The following is a 24,636-nucleotide window of genomic DNA, read 5'->3' on the forward strand; positions in this document are numbered from 1 at the left end:
TAACAGTGCTCCCTCTTAACTCCATATGAAAATTACTGCTTTTATAGGAATATCCTTATACATCTGTTTTGAAGGCAGTAATGCTTAGGAAAGTTAGTATTAATAGAAAGACTTTAGGAATCCTCATCATTCCCAGCGCTGGACAAGGAAAGCCTCATTTTGGGGAAGAGATGTACGATTTTAAAAATCTGTATTTGTCCATCATTTACTTTGTTTGCCTAATGCTAGAGCATATTCTGTCAATGTCTGTTATATAACTTTTAAATCTAATATGTGGATGATGGATGGATGGAGTTGATACGAGATACGACCATTTCACTTAAAATTTTTGTAAAATAACATTGTCCGTTTTCAGATTTTAGATTTGTTCCAAAGTGTCTCAGTTCTCTCACTCAGACTTGTCATGTTTATCCCTTACTATTTGAAAAATTCTTACTGTAACTCTATTCAAGACATTTTGAGCAAGTAACTTTCTGTTTGCTTTTTTTTTTTTTTTTTGAGACAGAGTCTTGCTCTGTTGCCCAGGCTGGAGTGCAGTGGCACCATCTCGGCTCACTGCAACCTCCACCTCCTGGGTTCACTCCATTCTCCTGCCTCAGCCTCCCGAGTAGCTGGGACTACAGGCACCCGCCACCACGCCCGGCTAATTTTTTGTATTTTTAGTGGAGACGGGTTTTCACCGTGTTAGCTAGGATGGTCTCCATCTCCTGACCTCGTGATCCGCCCACCTCGGCCTCCCAAAGTGCTGGGATTACAGGCGTGAGCCACTGTGCCTGGCTAGTTTTCTTTTATATAAAATATGTGAGCCATTGGGATAAAGCATTTTTTTAAGATTCATCTGTGCTTGAAGGTGCTGTGATTATGCTTCTGAAGAAGCTGAATTCACCAGTTTGTAGGTTTACTTGGAGAGTGGCCAAGAAACCTATGATTGTACTGTGTGAAGATTCTGGGAATGGGGCTAATAGAAGATGAAGACCATGAAGGTCCTTGGCTCTATGTATATGTGGCACTTAAGAGAAGGACATCATTACCCCAGGAGCTTGTCAACTCCCAGAGTTTGTTGTCAGCTCTTCGGAAGCTAGAGCCTTTGGCAAAGGACAGATTCTTTCCAAAATACGTGAAATGAGCAAGGATAGCAACTTTTCCTAAAGCAAACTGTAGAAACATTGTGGTATCTTGTCCCATAAATGCTTTCCACTCTCATCTGAACTTTATTAGATGTAGTAATATTAGTTCCTCATACATATTTGTGACCTGTTTAGCCCCTATTTTTTTGAGCAGCTCGGTGCATCCTTTATTCATTTATTCATTCAACAAATATTTATAGAGCAATTATTATGTGTCAGGTTCCATTCTAAGTGCTGGGAATTTGGCAGTAAGCAAAACAGACAAGTCCTCCTGCCCTAATGCAGTTTATATTCTTGGAAGTCAATAGAAATAAAGTATGTGTTACGTTAGTGATAAATGTTATGGAGCAATATAGAGCAGGGAAGGGAAACTAAGGGAGTGTTTGGGCGTAATTGCAGACTTAAATAGAGCAGCCAGGAAAAGTCCTCACAGAGAAGGTGACCTTGAAGATGATGAGAGAGCATGCATGTGGATGTCTGCGGGGAAGAACATTGCAGGCAGAGGAAACAAGCCAAAGGCCCTGAGGCCCAAGCATAACTGGCATGGATGAAGCAGAACGTGGTGGGGATAATGGGAAGCCACTGGATAACTTCAAACAGAGGTGTGGCACAGTCTGACAGATGTTTAAAGGGTTTCTTTTGGCTGTGTTTTGAGACTAGACCATAGTGAGCAAGTGTAGATGCAGGGAAACTACTTAGGAGGTCAATGCAATACTCTTGGTGTGAGATGATGTATCTGGTAGAGGTAGTGAAAATTGATTGGATTCTGGATATATTTTAAAGATAGAATCAATAGGATTTTCTTACTGAAATATGGGGGTATATGTTGAGAGAGAGGAGTCAAACTTGACACCAAGGTTTTGGGCCTAGGCAAAAGTCTAAGAAGGAGTAGTTTGGAGAATGGGAGAGAATAAGAGTTCAGTTTGAGACATTCATTTGAAATGTCTATTAGACATCTATTTGCAAGTTGCTATGAGGAGAGATCAGTACATAATTATAGGCCGACTATATAAACTTGTGAGTTGTCATTTTCCTTCTCCATTTTTAAATGGATGCATATTTAATCCCTTTGATGACTAGAATAAGCTTTGCTCTAATATGGGTTTGAAGTATTTCTATACATCTTTATGCTTTGAAGGGATTTAATTTATCTTATAAAACCTTGAATTTATTTTAACTGCTAAGGACACTTGGTCCTGAAGGAAACCATTTTCTCTAGGGATTGAACAATTTTATTTTAATCAAAATGTGAAAATAAAAATAGTGTTGTTACTGCCCTTTAAAAATGGAACAGTCTGGCTGTTCCTCAGAGTTAACGTGGTTAAAAATGGTAACGGTTTACGATCCAGCACTTCTCATAGGTATATACCCAAGAGAATTGAAAATGTGTTCCCACAAAAAAATTGTACACTAGTGACCATAGCAACATTATTCATAATAGCCCAAAAATGGAAACAACCCATATGCCTATCAACTGATAAATGGATAAACAAATGTGGTATCCATGCAGTGGGATATTATGCAGTCATAAAAAGGAATGAATTACTGATGCATTTTATATTATAAATGAACCTTGAAAACATGCTAAGTAAAAAAGCCAGATACACAAGGCCACATATTATATGGTTCCACTTACATGAAATGTCTAGAATAGACGTTTATAGAGACAGAAGGGAGATTAGTTGTTGTCAGGAGCTGCAGGGAGGGGGAAATGGGGAGTGGCAGCTTAATGGGTACTGGGTTTCCTTTTGAAAAGGAAAGATGATGAAAAAGTTCTGGAGCTAGATAGTGGTGATGGTTGTGCAACATTGCAAATATACTGAAAACCACTGAAATGTACAATTATTAGTAAATTTTATGGTATGTGAATTATGTCTCAAGTTTTTAAAAATACCAGGAAAAAAAATCTGTGCGTGCAAATTCAGATGTATGGAAGAATAACTAAAATAACTTTTGTGGACCTTATTTCTAAAACAGAACTGTTTTCCCAGTAGAAAGTTGGATGAAACAAGAATTACCGCACTCAACCTGGTTTAGCCTGCTTTGCTTAAAGAGGCTAGGTTAAGATGCTTTTCTTGTCCAGGTAGAAATCAGGAGGTGGTTTGTGATACTTGATAACTCAGGGGTGAGTCTAATTTTTTTTAACACTTGATTTTGTCAGGGATGATCTAGAGAAGCTGAAGAAGCCTCTATGATGATCCTTTCCATGGGTTTCAGAGAGTTGGAACTGTCTTATGAATAAGTTTATTAGGTCTTAAGCAATAAAGATGGTCTACTTTTTTCTCCATATCTATAATTTTAAAATATGGAATAATCAATTCCCAATAATTTTTTTTAGCCAACCCAAAGTTATATTTACCTTCATAAAAAAAACAACCATCAAAGAGGATGATACTGGGTTGGCTAAAATATTTCTAAATTACCTTTCATATACCACTTATCCTAAAGTTATTTTTTTGAGGTATAATTCACATACCATAAAATTCACCTCCAATTTTATTTAAAATATATATATGTATATTTATGTAATTTTCTTTATTAGAATGAAAACTTCTAGAAAACAGTGGTCCATATTATTTGAATGGCTGCATAGTCATAGCTTGATAAGTTTTCAGTATTTTAAAGGAAGCATATGTGAACCAGACAAAAACCTTAGTGGTGAAGATAGACATTTATGTAAGTAACAGACTCCAACACAAACCTGCGAGCTATACTATAGCTGCAATTCAAAGGAAGTACAGGTGGGCACAGAGAAGGGAAATATCTCATTGGGGAGAAACAATTCAGGGAGGAGAGTGGCATTTGACTTGAGCTTTAGAGAATCCAGTAGCATTTCAAGCTGTTGGGGAGGAGGGTGAATTATAGGCCATAATACTAGAATATGCAAAGCCACGTAAGTCTGTGGGATGGTTATGATATGGGAGAGGAAGTAGGAATGGTGAGGTTGAGAGGACCAGATCATGCAGACCCTGGGTGCTACTTTAAGAAATTTAGATTTTATTCTGTGGCACCTCTTTCAGTTGATAAGAGGCATAATCAAATGTCTCTGAGATTTGGTGGTGTGAAGAAAGTCACGATGGAGAGAGAGTGTGTTGGCAAAGAGGTTAGGAGGCATTTAGAGATAAGCAAATGAACTAAGACCATGGCTTTGAGATTCGAAAGAGAATGGTATTTGGTGTGTGATGGTATTTGGAGGTGGGCCTTTGGGAAGTGATTATAAGGGATTAGTGCCCTTATAAAAGAGACCTTAGAGAGCTCCTTCACTCCTTCCTCCATGTGATGACAAGCAAGATGACAACTATCTGTGAACAAGGAAGCTGGCCTTTACCAGACACTGAGTCTGCCAGTGTCTTGATCTTAGACTTCCCAGGCTTCAGAACTGAGAGAAATAAATGTTTGTTGCTATATTATAAGCTACCCAGCCTATAGTATTCTATTATAGCAGCCTGAGCAGACTAAGACAGGAAGGAATGGGACATTTTGGAGGCAGAAATCTGTGCAACTTGCTGAACAATGGAGAGGCTGAAGAAATATATAGTCACTGAGGGTCGAAATCTAAATGTGGCATTTGACTCCATTTCTAATACTCTGATTTATGGCAGAGGAAAGAGAACACTTGTACTACTTAGAAATGAAGTAGATTCAGCAAGTCTTGAAGGTATATTTTTCTTCCCAAACATAAACATTTTAGAAACTTGACTAGTTCTTAATCTGCTTTACTGCTCAAGTGTTACCCAATCGTCCAGTCTTTAAATTTGTTTTCATTTATGAATTTGGAAGTGGTTGAATAGTCACCATTTTGGCTAAAGAATAGTCTTTTTGTTTCCAAATGAAGGTGCTTCCCCTATGCTGTGTTTTTGCATTTAATTTTAAACTTTTGTGCTTTGCATTATCCCAAGCAAATTAACACAGGAACAGAAAACCAAATACCACATGTTCTCACTTAAAGTGGGAGGTAAACATTGGGTACACGTGGACATAAAGACAGAACAGTTGACACTGGGGACTACTAGAGGCAGAAGAGAGGGAGGGGATAAGGGCTGAAAAACTGTCCAGCACAATGCTTACTTCCTGGGTGATAGGATCAATTGTACCCCAAACCTCAGCATCACACAATATACCCGTGTAATAAACCTGCAGAGGTACACCCTGAATCTAAAATAAAAGTTGAAATTATAAACAGAACTTTTGTGCAATGGAATAACAAAAGAATTGAAGGCATTGGGCTTTGCAATATCAAGTATTGCATGTTGTCATTACAGGAAGTCATTGTGCCATCTTGGTTTCCCCTTAATAACATATGGTGGTTTATCTTGAAACTTCAAAAGTAAACATAGCGTAAGCACCTATAACAAATTATTGCCAAAAAAAATCACATGCAGAATTATTTTTGCTATGTGAATTTAGTGGAGAATCCAATCCAGTAAGACTTTTTGCACATTTGAATGGTGAAACAAGATGATTTGGCTCCTCTAGTAGCTTTGTTACATGCACAGTTGACCATTTTTGTTTGTAGCTCCTTGTAATAAGATATTTAACACAGGGCTTTATATTGGGACATAGTGATTTTATAAATGGGTGGGAGAAAACACTGAATTTGACAGAACTAACTTCTAGATTATTTCAATGTAAAATTTTCATGCTTAAAATTTTTAAGTGTTAGATGTTTAAAATAACTTACTCAAAAGTAATTCTTAGTAAAATGAAAATCAGTGAAAAGCACTCAGTTTTTTAAAAGCAAGAATGATTTTATTGGTTTCAAAGTTAAACTTACTATTTGAATCAAATTTTTATAAAATCCATTTATTTTTTAAATACTTGAAATTTTGAGTAAGAAATATAAGGACATGGAACAAAATAAGGCACAAAAGCGTATACAGTGAAAAGTAAGTTGTCACCCCCAAACCACTCAAGTTTCCTCCTCTTTTCTTTTCTTTTTTTTTTTTTTTTGGAGACAGAGTCTCACTCCGTCACCCAGGCAGGAGTGCATTGGGTTCAAGTGGGTTCTTGTGCCTCAGCCTCCTGAATAGCTGGAGTTACAGGCGTGCGCCACCATGCCTGGCTAATTTTTTTGTATTTTTAATAGCGTCGGGGTTTTGCCATGTTGGCCAGGCTGCTCTTAAACTCCTGGCCTCAAGTGATCCACCCACCTCGGCCTCCCAAAGTGCTGGGATTACAGGTGTGAGCCAGCGCACCTGGCTGTCTTTTCATGTACATTAGTTCAGAAATGTTTTTCATTGTTTATTTTAAAATTCCTGAATCAAGACTTGGCCTGCCTACACCTGGCGAATGAATTGCTGCATAAGAAATAGCTTTAGGCTCAGAAAAACCTGGGGAAAGAACCACCTGAATTCCTCTCCTAGATGCGGTTTCTGGATCCACTGTCTGATTTTATTAAAACGTTTCCTTTCCTAGCGTCTGTTCCACTAAGGCAGAGGTCTAGAAAGTGGGAGGTGGTAGCTATAATAATCTTTCACTCATACTATAGTATAAATAATACTTTTTAAATTTAATAATACTAATTTAATTTAATATTTTTTTAATTTTAGTTCGATATTTGTGGGAGAGATGGGAATCTTCAGAGTGGTGGTAGCCAACTTCTGCCTCCATGGTTCAATTAAAAGCAAGTCCCCTAGTAATAGAAGTAAGGGGTCTCTAGGCTTGCAAGTTTCTTCAGATGCTAAAATTATGCCTTTGTGTAAAATCAGACTTTCTGTTATATGAGTAGACGTAGGAATTCTCTGTATACTTTAAAGGAGAAGCAAATAGAAATAAAGAGAGAGAGGGTGATAAAATCTAGATTCATAGAATTGTGGAAACCTTACCTCATTTTAAGAGTGAAGAGCCCAGTCTGATTAAAGGAAGTTCCGTGTTTAAGGCAACATGTTGCTTGTGGCAGATCTAGACTCAAAACTGAGATTCCTGCCTCTGTCCAGTGCTTTTTTCACTTCATTACATTACGAGCCATCTTAACTCCATTCATGCAATTCTGGGGTAAGGGGTTTTGTCAGAATTCCACCTGACCTTCCCTAGAGCAGGGTTTGGACGGGATGAGAGACCCCAATCTCTCAGATTTGAGGCTTCTTTTCAAGATATCTGTTTTTCCCTTTTCCTTAAAAAAGAAAAAAAAAATTTCATTGAATTTGGGAAAGTTTTGTGAAGTTTTTCCAAAATCTGTAATGTGTCAGGATCTTTCTTGTTTTCTTAGTAGAAGCCACACTGATGTTATGTATATTGTTCCAATTTTAGTGTGCTCACCGCTGAAGCAAGTCATGTACATGGTAAATGTTTCTGACATGTTTAGGAACATTATATAGAAAATTCAGAATGGATGTATTTGGCTGCCTTGACATTCCTTTTTCTTTTGGAAAGGAATGTATTTAAATGAGAAACAGTTCCACCCCTCCAATGAAAAGGAATAGTTTTAGGTCATTTGAGTGAAATAGATTATAGAACTTATGACCCCAGTTTTCTTGTTTTTTTTTTTTGAAACGGAGTTTCACTCTTGTTGCCCAGGCTAGAGTGCAGTGGCGTGATCTTGGCTCACTGCAACCTCAGCCTCCTGGTTCAAGCAATTCTCCTGCCTCAGCCTCCTGAGTAGCTGGGATTACAGGCACGTGCCGCCACCCCTGGCTAATTTTGTATTTTTAGTAGAGATGGGGTGTCTCCATGTTGGTCAGGCTGGTCTTGAACTCCCGACCTCAGGTGATCCGCCCACCTCGGCCTGCCAAAGTGCTGGGATTACAGACGTGAGCCACCACACCCGGCTGATTGTACTTTTAAGTCAATTTTAATAGGACCCAGGTACAAGGTCAAGGTACTTGAGAATTTTTGGATTTAATGTTTTACATTGGTTTAAACTGGTTGGAGTCTGGCTGTGTTTCCTGGTGACAATATTCACATTAAAAATCTTATAGGTCAGTTTTTATAAAAACTATGTAATATTTCTTTTAAGTTAATGATTGATTTTTTTTTTTTAACTTCTGGTGCCTTTGCCTGAGATTTTGGTTTGTAGAGAATAATATGTCAGTTAAGCAGAAATTTCAGTGACCTGAAAGTTTGGGTTCTTCATTTTAATGAGGGCCAAATGATTAAGAATACCATTGGATTTCAGTAATGTATTCGAAGTAGTATCTTCTGGCTGGGTCCTAAAATCATCAGATGCTAACTATACCTTTTCTAGTCTTCTGTACTTAGAATCAATATTTAGAATGAAGATCCTAATATCTTGCATAATTCTTAAACAGTAAAGATAAATATGTTCATGAAAGTATATGAAACCAAAAATTCGAAAGATGGCTTTTAAGATGGGGGAATGAGGGAGAAGACTACATTAGTTTGGCTTATTACTGTAAGAATTTGTTTGCCATTTCTGATGAGAGTAATAATGTGGGTTCCTCCCAAAATGTTTGTCTTTTAAGAGAAAATCTAGTGAGCTATCAAGAGTCGTAATCATAAGGATTAGGCCATCTGTTCAGTGATGCCTTTTGTACAGGTTGAGTAGCTAGAACTACCTGCATGGTATAATTTGAAGTTTCATAGGAAGGCCCTGAAATAGTACTGTTCTCTCCACCCCAAAATGTGAGCCATATATGTAATTTAAAATGTTGTAGAAGCCACATTAAAAAATTTTTAAAGAAACGGGCGGGAAATTAGTTTCAATATATTTGATTTAACCTAATATATTTAAAATATAATTTCAACATGTAATCAGCATAAAAAATTTTTACTCAGTCCTGTCTATATTTTACACTTAGCACATCTTAATTCAGGCTAGCCACAGTTCAAGTTTTCAGTAGTCACATGTGACTAGTGGCTATCAAATTGGATAGCATATCCCTGGAACATCTTTCTCTTTTATCCCACCTCAGGTGAGAATTCCTCCACTAGCAGTTTTTCTAGGGGGACTAAAGTCTTGCCATTTCTTTGTATGCTCCCTCTATAATTGAAAGGAAAATGAGACACTTCAGAGAGGGAAAAAACACATTAAACCATTCCTGGGGCATGTTTTAACCATTTGTGCTTTATGTGATAACCAAAAGCTAGTACTACTGAAAAAGTGCAACTGTTACTGAATGAAAACTTCAGAGGGCAGGTTCAGTTGGTTATGCTTAAGTGAGAGGAGAGCTTGGGTAGAAAAGGTTCCGGGGGAAGAAAAGTTGGGACAGGTTTTGACTTCAGATCTTAGAGTCCTGTTGGCCTTGAACAAGTTAGCTACCTTCTCTGAGCCTTTTTATTTGCTTCTTACATAGAATTGGGGTTAAATACCTCTCAAGTTGCTATGAGGGTTATATGAGATGACATACGTAAAGTGTGTAATATGGATAATATTTGGTACATAGTAGGTGCTCAGTAAATATGTATTGAATAAATGCTTGCTGCTTATTTACATCCCTGACCCCCATCTCCCCTTATGAGACAGGAAAAGAGAGGAGAAAAGCCTAAAATGAACGTAGAAGTATATTAAATAAACAGCCTGGCTGGGCGTGGTGGCTCACGCCTGTAATCCCAGCATTTTGGGAGGCTGAGGTGGGTGGATCACCTGAAGTCAGGAGTTCGAGACCAGCCTGGCCAACATGGCGAAACCTCATCCCTACTAAAAATACAAAAATTAGCTGGGCGTGGTTGCGGGTGCCTGTAATCCCAGCTACTCAGGAGGCCAAGGCAGGGAGAATTGCTTGAACCTGGGAGGCGGAGGTTGCAGTGAGCCGACATCATGCCATTGCACTCCAGCCTGGGCGACAGAGTGAGATTCCGTCTCAAAACAAAAGAAAAAATAAATAGCCCATTTACAAAATTGACTGGGACTTAGTGTTTGACCTGAGCAAATGAGTCTCTGAGCATTGTGGTTGAGATTTTAATTCAGTACTTTTATCTGAAAAGTTCAGAAAGTAATGATGTAGAATCATTCATACTCTGCATTGTTTAAATAGAAAGAAATGAGTTTTGCTAATTTTATTTCCATGTACTTATACCATTAATAGCATTAGTAAATGTTTCTGAATTTGTTTCAGTTAAGAGAAAAATCACAATTAACTTTTCATCTTTCCCTACATATGATACAAATTCATCACTTTCCTTTTTTTTTTTTTTTTTTGAAACGGAGTTTTGCTCTTGTTGCCCAGGCTGGAGTGCAATGGCACGATCTCGGCTCACCGCAACCTCCGCCTCCCGGGTTCAAGCAGTTCTCATGCCTCAGCCTCCCGAGTAGCTGGGATTACAGGCATGTGTCACCATGCCCAGCTACTTTTGTATTTTTAGTAGAGACGGGGTTTCTCCATGTTGGTCAGGCTACTCTCGAACTCCCCACCTCAGGTGATCCGCCTGCCTCGGCCTCCCAAAGTGCTGAGATTATCGGCGTGAGCCACCGTGCCTGGCTCACTTTCCATTTCTTTAAAAGTTTTATCACAGTAGTTATTGCAGTTTGGAATGTAGACATTTTATGTCTACTTTGCAAGTTTAATATACAGAGTAATAGATTGTCGTGATGATTATAAACTTGTAGTAATTGGAACTAAGGAAAACATCTCTAAATGGAAGAAAACAGCCACTTGGTGACTATACTTCTTGTTATAATGCAAATGGCATATTGTTCTTCTTCCGGCATTAACATTAATTTGTACTTTCTATGACATTAGCTGTATAACAATGTGTTCTGAATCTGTTAAGGAGAAGTCCTCCTATACGTATCATATTTCTGATTTGCTATATATTTTGAGATATTTATTTGAAAATTTGAAATACTGAAAAGTGGGAAAGCATGGAGAGTTCTGAATAGATGATTAGATAAGGGCTTTCCAAAGCTTTAAGCTCACCAATGTGTAGGCCTCATCTGTGGTAATGTTCTTGGAAATCAGTCACATTTGAAAAATCCAGTTTTCTTGCCAGTAGCATCTGGTTGCACTTTATATACTTGGAAAGCATTTTTTGAATTGCAAAAAAGCAAACCATATGACAAGACTTTTCTTACCTGATTGAAAGTTGCTTACGGTTTAGTTGAATTTTTAACAAACTTAACTAAAGGTATGATTGTCCAAATGCATGGAATATCCTGACAAATCAGATATAAAGAATTTTTAAAGTTATTATTGGCCTTTAAAAACTGCCCAGACTCGTACTTCATTTTAGTAACACTCTTAAGGAGTCTTATTTATTAAAAGTTCTTTCAGGTTTGTGGAATTTTGATGATAGCTGACCTGACTGGAATGTACTCTACTAAAAGAAAGTGATGATGGCTGGGCACAGTGGCTCACACCTGTAATCCCAGCACTTTGGGAGGCCGAGGTGGGCGGATCACCTGAGGTCGGGAGTTCGAGACCAGCCTGACCAACATGGAGAAACCTCATCTCTACTAAAAATACAAAATTAGCCGGGCGTGGTGGCACATGCTTGTAATCCCAGCTACTAGGGAGGCTGAGGCAGGAGAATCACTTGAACCCAGGAGGCGGAGGTTGCGGTGAGCCAAGATCGCACCATTGCACTCCAGCCTGGGCAATAAGAGCGAAACTCCATCTTAAAAAAAAAAAAAAGAAAGTGGTGATTATTATGTGATTGGCATTTCTCCACCAATTTCTGAAACCTTCTGACAGCTGTTACTAGTTATATACTTGTGTATATGTTTGACAAACTGTGAGCTTTTGATATACAGGTGTTTTATAGTAATCTAAGCAACTAGATTCCCTTGGTAACCTAGAGATTTGTGAGATGATTTTAGGTGGCATGGATCTAGGCTAACCTGTGAAATGGGTATTAGGGTAGATTCTTTGGAATGGGCCCAGGCTTGGTGCCAGAATTATAGAGTTCCACTGACATTATGGTAACCACTAGCTGTGTGTGGCTGTTTATCGCTTGAAATGTGGCTAGTCCTAATTGAGATGTGCTGCAATTATAAAAATATACAGATTTCAAAGACCTAGTACAAGAAAAAGCACATAAAATAACTTTTTTTTAATATATTGATTACATTGGCTACAGCTATTCCAGCTGACTTGGCCGGTCCAATTTGTATTACAGTGCTGTTGTTTTGAGAGCTATTGGCTACAAGCAACCTCTACTCCTTCTCTAACTCTCCCATTGATGAAGTTTAAAAAACGAAACCAAACCACTTGCTCCACCCACTATCTTTAATGGTTGGTGACTCCTGACCAGCTTCTTGAAAACAGGTGATAAAAATAAATTTGTAAGTCCAGGCACGGTGGCTCACGCCTGTAATCCCAGCACTTTGGGAGACCGAGGCGGGCGGATCACCTGAGGTCGGGAGTTCGAGACCAGCTGACTAACATGAGGAAACACTGTCTCTACTAAAACTACAAAATTAGCTGGGCGTTGTGGCGCATGCCTGTAGTCCTAGCTACTTGGGAGACTGAGGCAGGAGAATCCCTTGAACCCGGAGGGGGAGGTTGCAGTGAGCTGAGATTGTGCCATTGCACTCCAGCCTGGGCAACAAGAGCAAAACTCTGTCCCTCAAAAAATAAAAATAAAAAATAAATTTATGGCTACTATCCATTGGGCACCTGCCATGTGCAAGGTACAGTGCTAGGTACTTTAGGTAAAATGAATCCTCACATCAGTTCCACCGGATTTATATTCTAAATTACGAAGAAACAGATTCAGATACATTGTGACTTTGCTCTGGGTAAGTGGCAACTAGTAGGTGGCAGAATGGAATTCCAACCTAAGCCAGCCTGGTTCTAGAACCAGTGTTCTTTCAGCTGTATTATACTCCCCTATGTTTTCATTTCCATGTGTGTCCTTTAACATGAAGTGGAGTACTGTTTATAAAGGAGTTTCTTGGCAAATGGTGTTGGCTGATCAATACTTAGGATCGTTAAGTTGTTTTCCTTTGTCTTGGTGGATGACTTTAATGCGCCACCCTCCTACCCTATCTGGTACCTAGTGAGTGGCCTAGATGTTAATGAAGAGACATGAGCTATTTTTTTTTTAAGTAACTTTTAAAAATTGACAAAAGTTACATGTATGTATTATCTAAAACATGATTTGGAATACGTATACATTTAGAACATAAGGTTTTGGAATATGATTTATGAGAATGCATAAATCAGTCTAATTGACATATGTATTACCTCAATACTTTTTTTTTTTGTGATAACATTTAAAGTTTCCCCTCTTAGCAACTTCAAAGAGATTTAATCTTATTGGCAGCCAGTTGAACAGTATAGATCAAGCCTATGACTTTCTCACCTGGAAAATCAGTCACAAAAAATGTTTCAGATGCCTTCAGGAAGAGATACAAGAAGAGTCTCCTTTGCTAAATGCCAGGAATATCAAATCTTGGACTTCAGAGACTGGCCATATAAGGAAAGGGATTTTTATAGACAAAGAGGGTTGAAGTAAAATAATGGGATAGAATAAGCATATTAAGCTGGATAAGTGTTATGTAATCCTAGGTCATCTCTTAATGGCCATGTCCTTGACATTGTTGCATTAAGAATGAGAGCTCGGAGAAATAGTCCATGTGTTGGCATGCTAGTCTCTAAGTTAGAATAGATGTGATCACAAATCATGAGTGCTCTTAAAGGGTGGATCCTGCATTCACTCATCCACTTCTGCCTTCATTCAGGCTCAAGCAAGTGGTGGTGACTTTGGAAAGATAAGGAGAGAAAAGGAAGGACAAAAAAGGAAAAAGGGAGTAAAACCAGACTGGGGAAGTGGGCAGCAGGGATACTTGGGCAAATTCAGAGTGCATAGTATTTGTACATGTACATGCATATTGTATTTATAATACTAAGAGCTATGTAAACTGTAAAATACTATTTCAGGAAAGAGTATAGTATGCTAGAAAGAGAATTTCTGACTAGGTGGTGTGGATTCAGCTTTCTCAGCTCTACCATTACCCTAAGTGTGTAACCTTATGAAAGTGTTAGAATCTGAAATAATCGCTATTCTATTAATACTTCTCTGGCTTTCCTTCCTGATTAAGATCATGCTAAGTTTGAAAACACTTTGTGCATGCTCATATGCTGTATACATGTTGTTATTGTTTTTATACTGTTAATTATTTCTCTTCATCTAAAGTATTGCCTACCAGAAACTTTATCGAGAGGAAAAAATTTGTACCCAAGAACACACACATTATGATTAAGAGAAGTTAGAGTTAAATTAAATAGCCAATTTAAATAGGGCCAATTTGGCTCTCATCCCTAGGCTTTATAAAAGAGACAGTGGCAGCCTTGTGGGTGAGGGGAATGTGGACCTAATTACTCATTTAATTTAATCATTCATCCCTTTAACTCCTTTAAAACCTGACTTTTATAGGTCGATTATATAATGTGTGTGAGCACAGTGTTTCTCTTTGAATGAAAAACCCTGTTGAATGGCTTTACAAAAAGAAGATTTTGATATATTCATAATAATAAACTTGGTTTGCATTTCTTTGAGGCTTATGGTCTTCAACTTCTGACCAAGTTAGTGAAGGGTTGCTATAACTACCAGATGGCAGTCTTTTCTGATCCAGTGTTAGATGCCAACAGACTAATAGCAGAATAGATGTAAGCAGAATTCAAGCACAGCATTTGAAGTATTGTTTAAATTGGTCATCTAGCAAATTTAATATAAAGAGGATAAAGAGAATATGTTCATGTCGCCATACAATTGTTTGGTTCTCAGGGCAGTCCCAGAATGCATCTTTAGTTTGTGTTCCATGTAAAATGCAGGGTACAGGGATATTTTGCCAAGTGCTGGTTTGAAATTTACTTGGGATCCATCCAGCTGGCAGATCAGCTGTGCTAATCAGATGGGCCCGTTTCTGGGGAATGGGATTTCATAGAGGGAGCAGTGTTCTTGAAGTATAGTTACTTAAAAACCAGTTAATTTTTAATTTAAAAATTCTCATAAGTGCTATATTAAAATGTATATAGTGCAAGTATTATGTATATAGTGCAAATACTTTGTGCATTCTTGCAAATAATAAATAGGGACAATAAAGTCATTGTGCTATACTCAGCTGCCTTTAATTTCTATTTTGAATCTCTGGGACCATAATTTGCTAGTTGCCTGCAGTATTTATTAGGATTAACTCATCTGCATTTCCCACTAATGTAGATCATTAGTTCTAAGAGATTTCTCAGAATAAATAGTGCCAAATATGTTTGGGAAACTACTTTCTGTACCATCTCTTAAAGGTTTATATTGTACCTTAGCATAGCAAAGACTGAGAAGTACTGCAATTAAGTACAGGGTTTGCCTTGTTTTGTTAAAACTCAGTGTGTCTCAAGTATGTCACTAGACCACAGAAATCAGTCTCTCTAGTTCCATCCCATGGAGCTCCTGTTTCTTAGAACACTCTTAGGGAAAACACTGCCCTTAAGTTATGAGTTAACAAATCTCTAGAGTTTATTTTTTTGATTACATTTTGGAACTACTACAATTAAAATTTGTAGTTACAAATATCTCAGCCTAGGGGATATAATGCTTTTGTTTTAAAAATCAGCATTCATAAGGTCATTTTACATAGAAATGTTAATTTCTATGGGGTATGTCTTTGAATTGATATTGACATATATCTTGGGACATTTTGGTATTTTGTAAATATAATTTTCCTTTTGTTTCAAAAAATTTACATTTTTTGATAAACAAGATAATTTCTTTAGCAAGTATTTTATAATTTAAAATTATATTTTTTCATTAATAAAATAAAATATAATTATTTTAAATTCAACTGTAAGATAAATGTTTTAGTAGCAATTAAACTAGTCTGTAATTCTCATTTGAGCTGAAAGGAAAACCAAAGATTTCAATAATCCAAGATACTGCCATGTAATCAGTTATTAAATGAGGCTTTGAGACTCTCAACCTAGACAATCATACTCTAAAGATAAGCAAATTACTTACGTATACCAGTCTACTGTTTATATTCTCTAATCTGAATATAAAGGGTTTTAAACATTTCTTTGCTTTCCATGAATTCCTTAAAAATGACATCTGAGAATGTTTTTTTAAAAATGTTATATCTAAATGTGGATCCTGAATCATCCCCAGGTTGTAAAACAGGAAAGTTGTGTTGTTTTGTGAGTAATAGGAAATACTAAGTATAGACAAGCTTCTAAGTATAAGCCAATGCATACATTAAGTAAATTAAACCAAAAAAGATTAACCAGCCATGTTTCAGGTTTTGGAACATGTAATGTATAAATGTAACCTACTAGAAAAATAGTTCTTTGCCAGTAACCCTCAAACCAAATCATGAGACAATTTTTTCAGTTGCATTTGGAAGACCATGTTTGTTAGCTTTGGCTTACCATTTGCTGAATAAATAAAAATGGCATGTTTAATGCTAAGTAGTATTTATAACCAGACCATCAAACACCAAGTGGAATTCTGAGGGAGGGATTCTTTCATATTGAAATATAAAATAAACTTTTTGTCCTTAGGGTTTCATTAGATGGTACAAGATCTGTAAGGTAATGAGCTCATCCATTTCTCATCATTATGTCAGCGCCCCCTTGCTGCTATACCTTCATTGATATTCCCTTTCCACCCTCTGCTCTATCACCAACCCCACCTATCTGCATCCCATGTTTTAAAGAAATTACAGGTAAAGGGAGTAAACTCACTAGAACAGCCTTTATTCTGAAGAATATTGCTTGGTGAGGAAGCCTAATGATTAGAGTGATAACTGACTCCATCAGGAAGCGAAGCAACTTCCCATCAACAGAAGTGCCATTAAAAGCTCTAAATCCAAGCTAGACTTGCTGACTAAACAGAAATTGCACTTGTGGCGCTTTGTCAGCTGCCTGTAGTTTGACCCTCTCTCTTTTCTACTACCAGTAATAGTATGAATCCTTTTAGACTAGTGGTACTCAGACTTTAGCATGCATTGGAAGCACCTGGAGGGCTTGTTAAACCATAAATTGCTAGGCCACACCCCATACTTTGATTCTTTAAGTCTGAAGTAAGGCCCAGTAATTTGCATTCTCACACGTTACCAGGTGTTACTATTGGTTTGAGACCAAGTTTGAGACTCAGTGTTTTTTTAGACTAAGAATTGTCTTTGAATTTTCTCTTTTCCTGTCTCTTATGCCACCACTGTCCCCATCGAAGCCTATCATCTGCTGGGCGTGGTGGCTCATGCCTGTAATCCCAACACTTTGGGAGGCTGAAGCAGGCAGATCACCTGAGGTCAGGAGTTCGAGACCAGCCTGGTCAACATGATGAAACTCATCTCTACTAAAAATACAAAAAATGAGCCAGGTGTGGTGGCAGATGCCTGTAATCCCAGCTACTCCGGAGGCTGAGGCAGGAGAATCGCTTGAACTCGGGAGGCGGGGGTTACAGTGAGCCAAGGTCATGCCACTGCACTCCAGTGTGGGCAACAGAACGAGACTCCATCTCAAAAAAACAAACAAAAAACCTGTCATCTGTTGTGGACTGTCCTGGAAGCTCTTTTCTTATTAGCTTTTCCTATATTGGTTTCATCTACAGTGAGGCAGCATTTTACCATGGAGTCCAGTTTCATTATTATAACTTAGAATATCTTTACCAGTTTTGGAATTGTTCATACCTTCTCCAAGTTATGTTTCTCATGTGATAATCCCCTTACATAGTTTAGAAAGTGACTTTTTTTTTTTTTTCCTTGAGACTAGTCTTGCTCTGTCGCCTGGGCTGGAGTGCAGTGGCGTGGTCTCAGCTCACTGCAAGCCCTGCTTCCCAGGTTCATGCCATTCTCCTGCCTCAGCCTCCCAAGTAGCTGGGACCATAGGCGCCTGCCACCACGCCTGGCTAATTTTTGTATTTTTAGTAGAGACGGGGTTTCACTGTAAGGATGGTCTCTATCTACTGTCCTCATGATCCGCCCGCCTTGGCCTCCCAAAGTGCTGGGATTACAGGCGTGAGCCACCACGCCCAGCCTTCTTTTTTTTTTAAATGATCACATTTCAATATTTAAGTAGATACTTTCACTCTCTGAGGTATTGTCATATATGTAATCTTCTAAATATATATTGGCTGTTTAAGGCATGGGGATAGCATTTCATAGAGGAGTGTGCAGGTCATTCCCCAGCAGTAGAAAATAGTGTTATGACTAGCCTTCTGGAGTTAGATATTAGGTGAGGAGAAAGATCTTTTGCATATTCCTCTTGAAGCAGCCACTGCTTTAGCCACAAAAAATACAGCCTCTTTTTACCTGGGACACGGTTAACTAGACTAGTGCTTTTTGCTTCCCATAAGTGGTCAGGTTCTAATTTCTGAGGGTAAGAGGTGGGTTTTCTAGGATATGGAGCATTCTGGGAGGACTAGGTATATCATAAGAAAGAAAATACTAGTTGGAAAGAATTGACCATAGACCTCAGAGGTTTTCTAGTTCAGCTTTCTCATTTTATATGATAGGAAATGGAACATTTCCTGGACTTGCCTAAAGTTTTACAGCCAGTTAAACACACATCAGTCGACCTCTGTTTCAGTCTTACCATGGGTTCCTACTGTTCTTTAATACTGGCATGAAATTTTGTGACACGGTCACGTAGTGACTAGCCACACAGTTCAGCTTCTTAAGTTGTATAGACCAGGCAGGTGACTCAACGCCTATAATCCCAGCACTTTGGGAGGCCGAGGCAGGCGGATCACTTGAGGTCAGGAATTTGAGACCAGCCTGGCCAACATGGTGAAACCCCGTCTCTACTGAAAATATAAAAACTAGCCAGGCGTGGTGGTGGGCACCTGTAGTCCTAGCTACTTGGAAAGCTGAGGCAGGAGAATCACTTGAATCTAGGAGACGGAGGTTGCAGTGAGCCGAGATCTCGCCACTGCACTCTAGCCTGGGCGACAGGGTGAGACTCAGTCTCAAAAAAAAAAAGTTAACTATATAATATTTATTTCAAAAGTCATGTTTTGGTGATTTTAAATTTAAAGGACACTGCCATATCATAACAGACACTGCATTCAGCACGATTTTTATGTATGTTTGTTTCTGATTGTAAAAACAGCATAAACTCATAAGATATTTGGAAAATACAGGCTGGGCGCTGTGGCTCAAGCCTGTAATCCCAGCACTTTGGGAGGCAGAGGCAGGCGGATCACCTGAGGTTGGGAGTTTGAAACCAGCCAGATCAACATGGAGAAACCCCGTCTCTACTAAAAAATAGAAAATTAGCCGGGTGTGTGGTGGCACATGCCTGTAATCCCAGCTACTTGGGAGGCTGAGGCAGGAGAATCGCTTGAACCCGGGAGGTGGAGGTTGTGGTGAGCCGAGATGGTGCCATTGCACTCCAGCCTGGGCAACAAGAGTAAAACTCCGTCTCAAAAAAAAAAAAAAAAAAAAAGATATTTGGAAAATACAGCAACAAATTGATAGATAAAAATTAGCAGTAAACCACCACCCAGAGATAGCCTCTTATATTAAGGTAGGTTATCTATGCTTTATTAACATCTCCAGAATTCAGTGACTTATTTTCCACTTACATGTAGTTCAGTGTGGACTAGGTGGGGGTAGAAGAGGGTTTGTGGACCCAGGCTAATTCATCTGGTGGCCCCCATCCCCCAGAGCCTTTGAATTCTGCCCTGCATCTTGGATCTTTTGCAGCCAGCCTGTAAGGAAGGAGAGACCTTGGAAGAATCCACAGTAGGTTTTAAGAACTAGAGCTCAAATCTGGGACAGCAGCGTAAAAACAATTTTGTATGCTGTTTTATTAAAACATATGTTTAACATTTGTCTTTAATCATTAAGTATTATTAGAATATTATGCAGCCCTTACAATCTGTCTTACTATTAACTGTTCTTTTTAAACAGATATAAAAGCCTGTCTACTATAAAAGGACTCTTTTAGCTGCTCTTTAAAAGCACGTTGTCTTGATGCACTGTTTCTTAAGGGTCACACATATACATATATATGTTAAAATGTTTGTATTCATTGACTCGGTAATTCTCCAAAGAATTTACCTACAGAGTCCAAATGTGAAAAGTTAAATGCATAAGGATGAAAATTATATTTGTAAACTAGTAAAGACTAGAAAAAACTGGACATGTTTGTAAGAGACTGGTCAAATAAGTGTTAGTAACTACACACATACAACATTAGAATATAACAGCCATTAACAATGATGTTTATTTGCTTAGAAAGATGTTACAGTAAATTATGGGCTATAATATGTGTAATATGAAAAAATTGATTGAATGAATGTACATGTATATGTGAATAGATACCTTTATGTGTGTTTGGAGGGTATTACCACAGTGTTTCCTAGCGATTATTTCTGTGTTGGCAGATTTGTGGTGATTTTTAACTTTTCAGAAACTCTTCAGAAATGTTTCTGTAGTTTCTAATTGTAACGATTTATATTTAAGCCCACTCTGGCCAGACCCTCTCCCTTACCTTGCACATTGCTTCTGGTATTGAGCCTTCCTAACTCTTCTCCTTCCAGAGTAATCATGTTGTTGCTTGCCCCACTCAGTCAGTCCGCTACCACCTCCTCCCATCCTTCAAGACCTTCTGACTTAAAAGTTCTCCTACCCCAATTTAAGCATTCAGGAACTGATTGGAGAAGAGCTTGAATTGGTGAAGTTAATAAAAAAAAAAAAAAGTGTTCAGGGCTGTAATTTAGGTGGAGGGACTAATGAGGAAGGAGGAGTGTGGCCCTGACCTTGAGGCATGATGCAGTGGCAGAGTCCCAGCCACCTGGATATAATCTAGGAGGATTGTCTTTTGAAGTTAATGCTAATTATGTATATGAAAGTGAAGCTATTACAAACTGCTGAAGTTATTTCCAGTAGGAAAGCATACAGTGAACACCCTGTTTAAAGAAAAAAGCAAAACCATAAAATACTGTATTAGTTATCTATTGCTACATAACAAATTACCCCCAAACTAAGCAGCTTTAGACAACAAACATTATCTCACAGTTTCTGTGGAGCAGGAATCCAAGAGCAGCTTTGCTGGGTTCTGGCTCAGGATGTTTTATGATGTTGCAGTCAAGCTGCTGGCTTGGGTCTTCAGTCGTTTCAAGGCTTGACTGAGGCTAGAGAAGCTGCCTCTAACTTCGCTCTTGGTTGTTGGCAATGCCATAGTTCCTCATGAGCTTATGGTGGAGAGCTTCAGTTCCTTGCTAAGCAAGCCTCATCACAGGGTCATCTGAGTGTTCTTAAGATGTGGCAGCAGGCTTCCCTTGGAACAAGCAGAAGGACGGGGAGGACCCAAGATGGAAGCCAGTTTTAAAAATAATCTTATCTTGTGAACATACCACCACTTCTGCCCCTATTGCTGTTGCTCTCTCAGACCAACTGTGATACAGCGTGAGAAGGGACTACACATGGTTGTGAATACCAGGAGGATGGGATGGTTAGGGACTTCTTAGAGGTTGCCTGCTGCAAATACTCATGCTGTTAGGTAAATCGTTAGGAAAGTTATTATTATTATTTTTTTTTTCAGATTTCCAGTCTTTACCTCATAAAGATATGTTAGACATTGCTAGTTTGAATGAGGTTTGGGTGAGAATATACTTAGTGGAACATGTGATGCAGCTTTCTTATCAACCTAGTGGAGATAGATTATGTAAAACCTTTGCCAAGACTGGAAGGTGATTAATAGGCCAGCTTACCTGAAACACGATTGAACAGATTGACACTGGCAGGATCACACAGCACAAATTTAGTTTGGCCAATTAATATATGTACCCAGTAATTTTTGATGATTATCATCCATAATTAGGAGTACTTAATTGCATATTTAAGTACTCATTATTCCATTGCAGTATAAAGCAGATAGTTTTATAGCAAAGATTATGCCGTGGAGACATATACATACCATGTTGTGGAATTTGGGCTTTTTTCTGTGGGAAATAGGGAGCCAAAGAAGGATTTATAAGAAGTGGATTGATGTGGTCAGATTTGTGTTTTAAAAATCTTCCTTTGGCAACAGTATTGAGAGTGGACTGAGAGAAGGTTGAAGGTAAAGAGATTACTAAAGTATTCCAGGAGAGAGAGAGTGCCTGAACTAAATCAGTGGACTCGGATAGAGAGGAAGAGACTTTTCCTGAAAGGAAAAATGGTAAAACAGAAGGAATGATGGAGTTTGAAGGTCAGGTTAAAGAAGTGCCTAGTTTCTGGCATGGAGAAAGAAAACTGGAAAAAAGAACTTGCATGCACGTGCGCTCGCTCTCTCTCTCTCTCTCTCTCTCTCTCTCTCTCTCTGTGTGTGTCTGTCTCTCTGTCCCTCTCTCTCACTCATGCTGTATCTCTTGCTCATGCTGTGTCTCTCACTGTCTCCCTCGCTGTCTCTCTGTCTTTGGAAGAATATGTGGGTGATAAGAGTTTGATTTTTCAACATTTGAAGATTGAGATACTTGAACAGCAGACCACAGCAGGAGATTTTAAGTAGGCAGTTGAACATAGAGATCTGGAGCACAAGCTAGAAGTTTGACAGGACTGTAAATAACAGATCTGTGAATTAATAACAGGAGAATTGAGAGTTGAAGTTGTGGGAGGCAGATGAGGTTTTCCAAGGTGAATGTGCAGAGTGAGAGAAGTACACCAGGGATGGAACTTTGTTGGATACCAAGGTATAAAATCATCCTTTTTATAGCCACAATCCAGACTAAGAAAATGCCAGTGTAGGGATCCATTTCAATCCCGGCCCTGCTTGAGGTTACATTGAATAAGGTATCAGACCCCTTCGTGACTTCAAATAAATGGTTTAACATCTCTAAGCCTAAGTTTCCTCATCTGTAAAATGAAAGGGTTGGTTCAAATCAGCAGTTCTCAAGCTTTTTTCTTCTAGATTATGTGTGACATAGGATGTTCACACTCACATTTCCACAGACGTGCTTAGAATTATGGGCAATTTCCACTGCTCTGGTTCTCTGTCATACAAGAAATGCAAGATTGTGAGAACTGAGCTATTATAACAGTAACCTTGGGCCTCCTCTGTTATATGTTTAAAAAGCAACTAGTTCAGAAATTTTCGTACTTAATCAAAAAGAAGTTACTTGCAATAGATACCTTACAGCTGATAGGCATGTAGCAACAAAATCATTACTTAAAACTCCTAGGCTAGTTATATTACTTTTAAAATTCTTTTGGGATCACAGACCCCCTGTAAGAACTAATGAGGGCCATGGATTCTCCCCCCAAAAAATATGTGGATAATTTTTTTATATTTGAGAGAATTCAAATAAAATATTCTAAAGTTGGTAGCGTCTCTTGGGATCCATGACCCTGTATTAAGAAATTCCTTTTCCAGATAAAAATCCCCTTCTGGAAGATTTTATGACTTTATTTGTTGTAAAAGGAGAAGCATATTTCTTTGGAAATAAACTTTGTGATTAGATCTTTGTAGGTAAGTATTTCTATAGTAGTTTTAATTTTTAAATACTGTTGTTTGAGCTTGCCATAATTAGAAGATAGCCACCTATTCTGTGGATAAACTAGTGCCACTTTAAGAAAAGGTGATTTGGAGCACAATTATATTAGAATAACTACTAGCTATTTTAAATATTCTGTTCTATACTACTTGGGTGAGGGGAGGGTGTCAGCGAAGGCAGTGGTAGTAAGGCAGCCAGGAGGTGACAAAGAGTCCAGGCATTCAGGGGGCTTTCCTGGGGCAAGTAAAGCCTTTCTTGTTCATGTTTGTCAGTCAGTCTTGCTCAAGTGACTTAGAGGTGTCTGGAAGTGTATGTTCAGTGAGCTGAGAAATAATCTTAAATCTTTTTACCAAAAAAACAACACTCATGATTTTTAAAATAAATTTATTTCAATTAAAATAATACTATCTTTAATCAGGAAATAGTCTAATAACATGGAATGTGGATTTTGGTGTTATCTAGAAGAAGAATTAGCACACTAATAAAATATTAATAGTCTTATTATTGATAACTGAGTTTTGTCTGGTGCTGTTTTTTTTTTTTCCATCAGTTTTTTTACTTCTTAGGCTTGGGAACCAAATCGAATTCTCCTGGTAATTACAAATAAGTACTGCTTCAATTTCTATCATCCAGTTATTTCATGAGAAAGTTTACAGTAATGGTAAAGCAGTTTGATTTTGTTCTTTGTCTAAAGTACACCCATACCAAGATAATTTAAATTAATTTTTATTCAAAGTAGTTATTAAAACTTTGAGGGGAAAACATAGAATGCATATTTTTCTACTTCAGAGTTTCGGTGGGTCATATTTAATATTTTTAAATAATGATCATTTATTTCAGCTTTTCAGCAAATGGCATGCACTGGCCTAGTAATGATTAATCTTGGCTCAATGATCAAGAATGTTGACTTTGAAAACTTATTTGCAGGCTGTGGAATAGCCTACAGAGGACATAGTAATTTTGTTTGTGTTTCAATTATGTCCTGAAGATCTTGGTGTGTGTGGTTGTTGGGCCAGCCCAGTTTTCATTTGAACGGCTTGGCCTTTACAGGTGGACTTCTCTTCCAAATGAGTATTTCTTTTAACTTGCATCCGAATTAATGTTCTTTAGAGAAATCTATAACTTAAATAAAGAAATTGACCTCCTCCCAGGTTTCTTTTTTTTAAACAAATCCTATTTATTTTTTAAGTATGGCTGATCT

General features: G+C 38.1%; 1 protein-coding gene across 6 annotated transcripts in view; it reads left to right on the plus strand.

Annotated features, from left to right (window-relative positions):
* Positions 1-24,636, plus strand: part of ADD3 (adducin 3) — a 129,837-nt gene that overhangs the window by 12,955 nt on the left and 92,246 nt on the right. The window lies entirely within an intron of this gene.

Source organism: Pan paniscus, chromosome 8 (assembly GCF_029289425.2).
Source record: "Pan paniscus chromosome 8, NHGRI_mPanPan1-v2.0_pri, whole genome shotgun sequence".
Taxonomy (NCBI): Eukaryota; Metazoa; Chordata; class Mammalia; order Primates; family Hominidae; genus Pan; species Pan paniscus.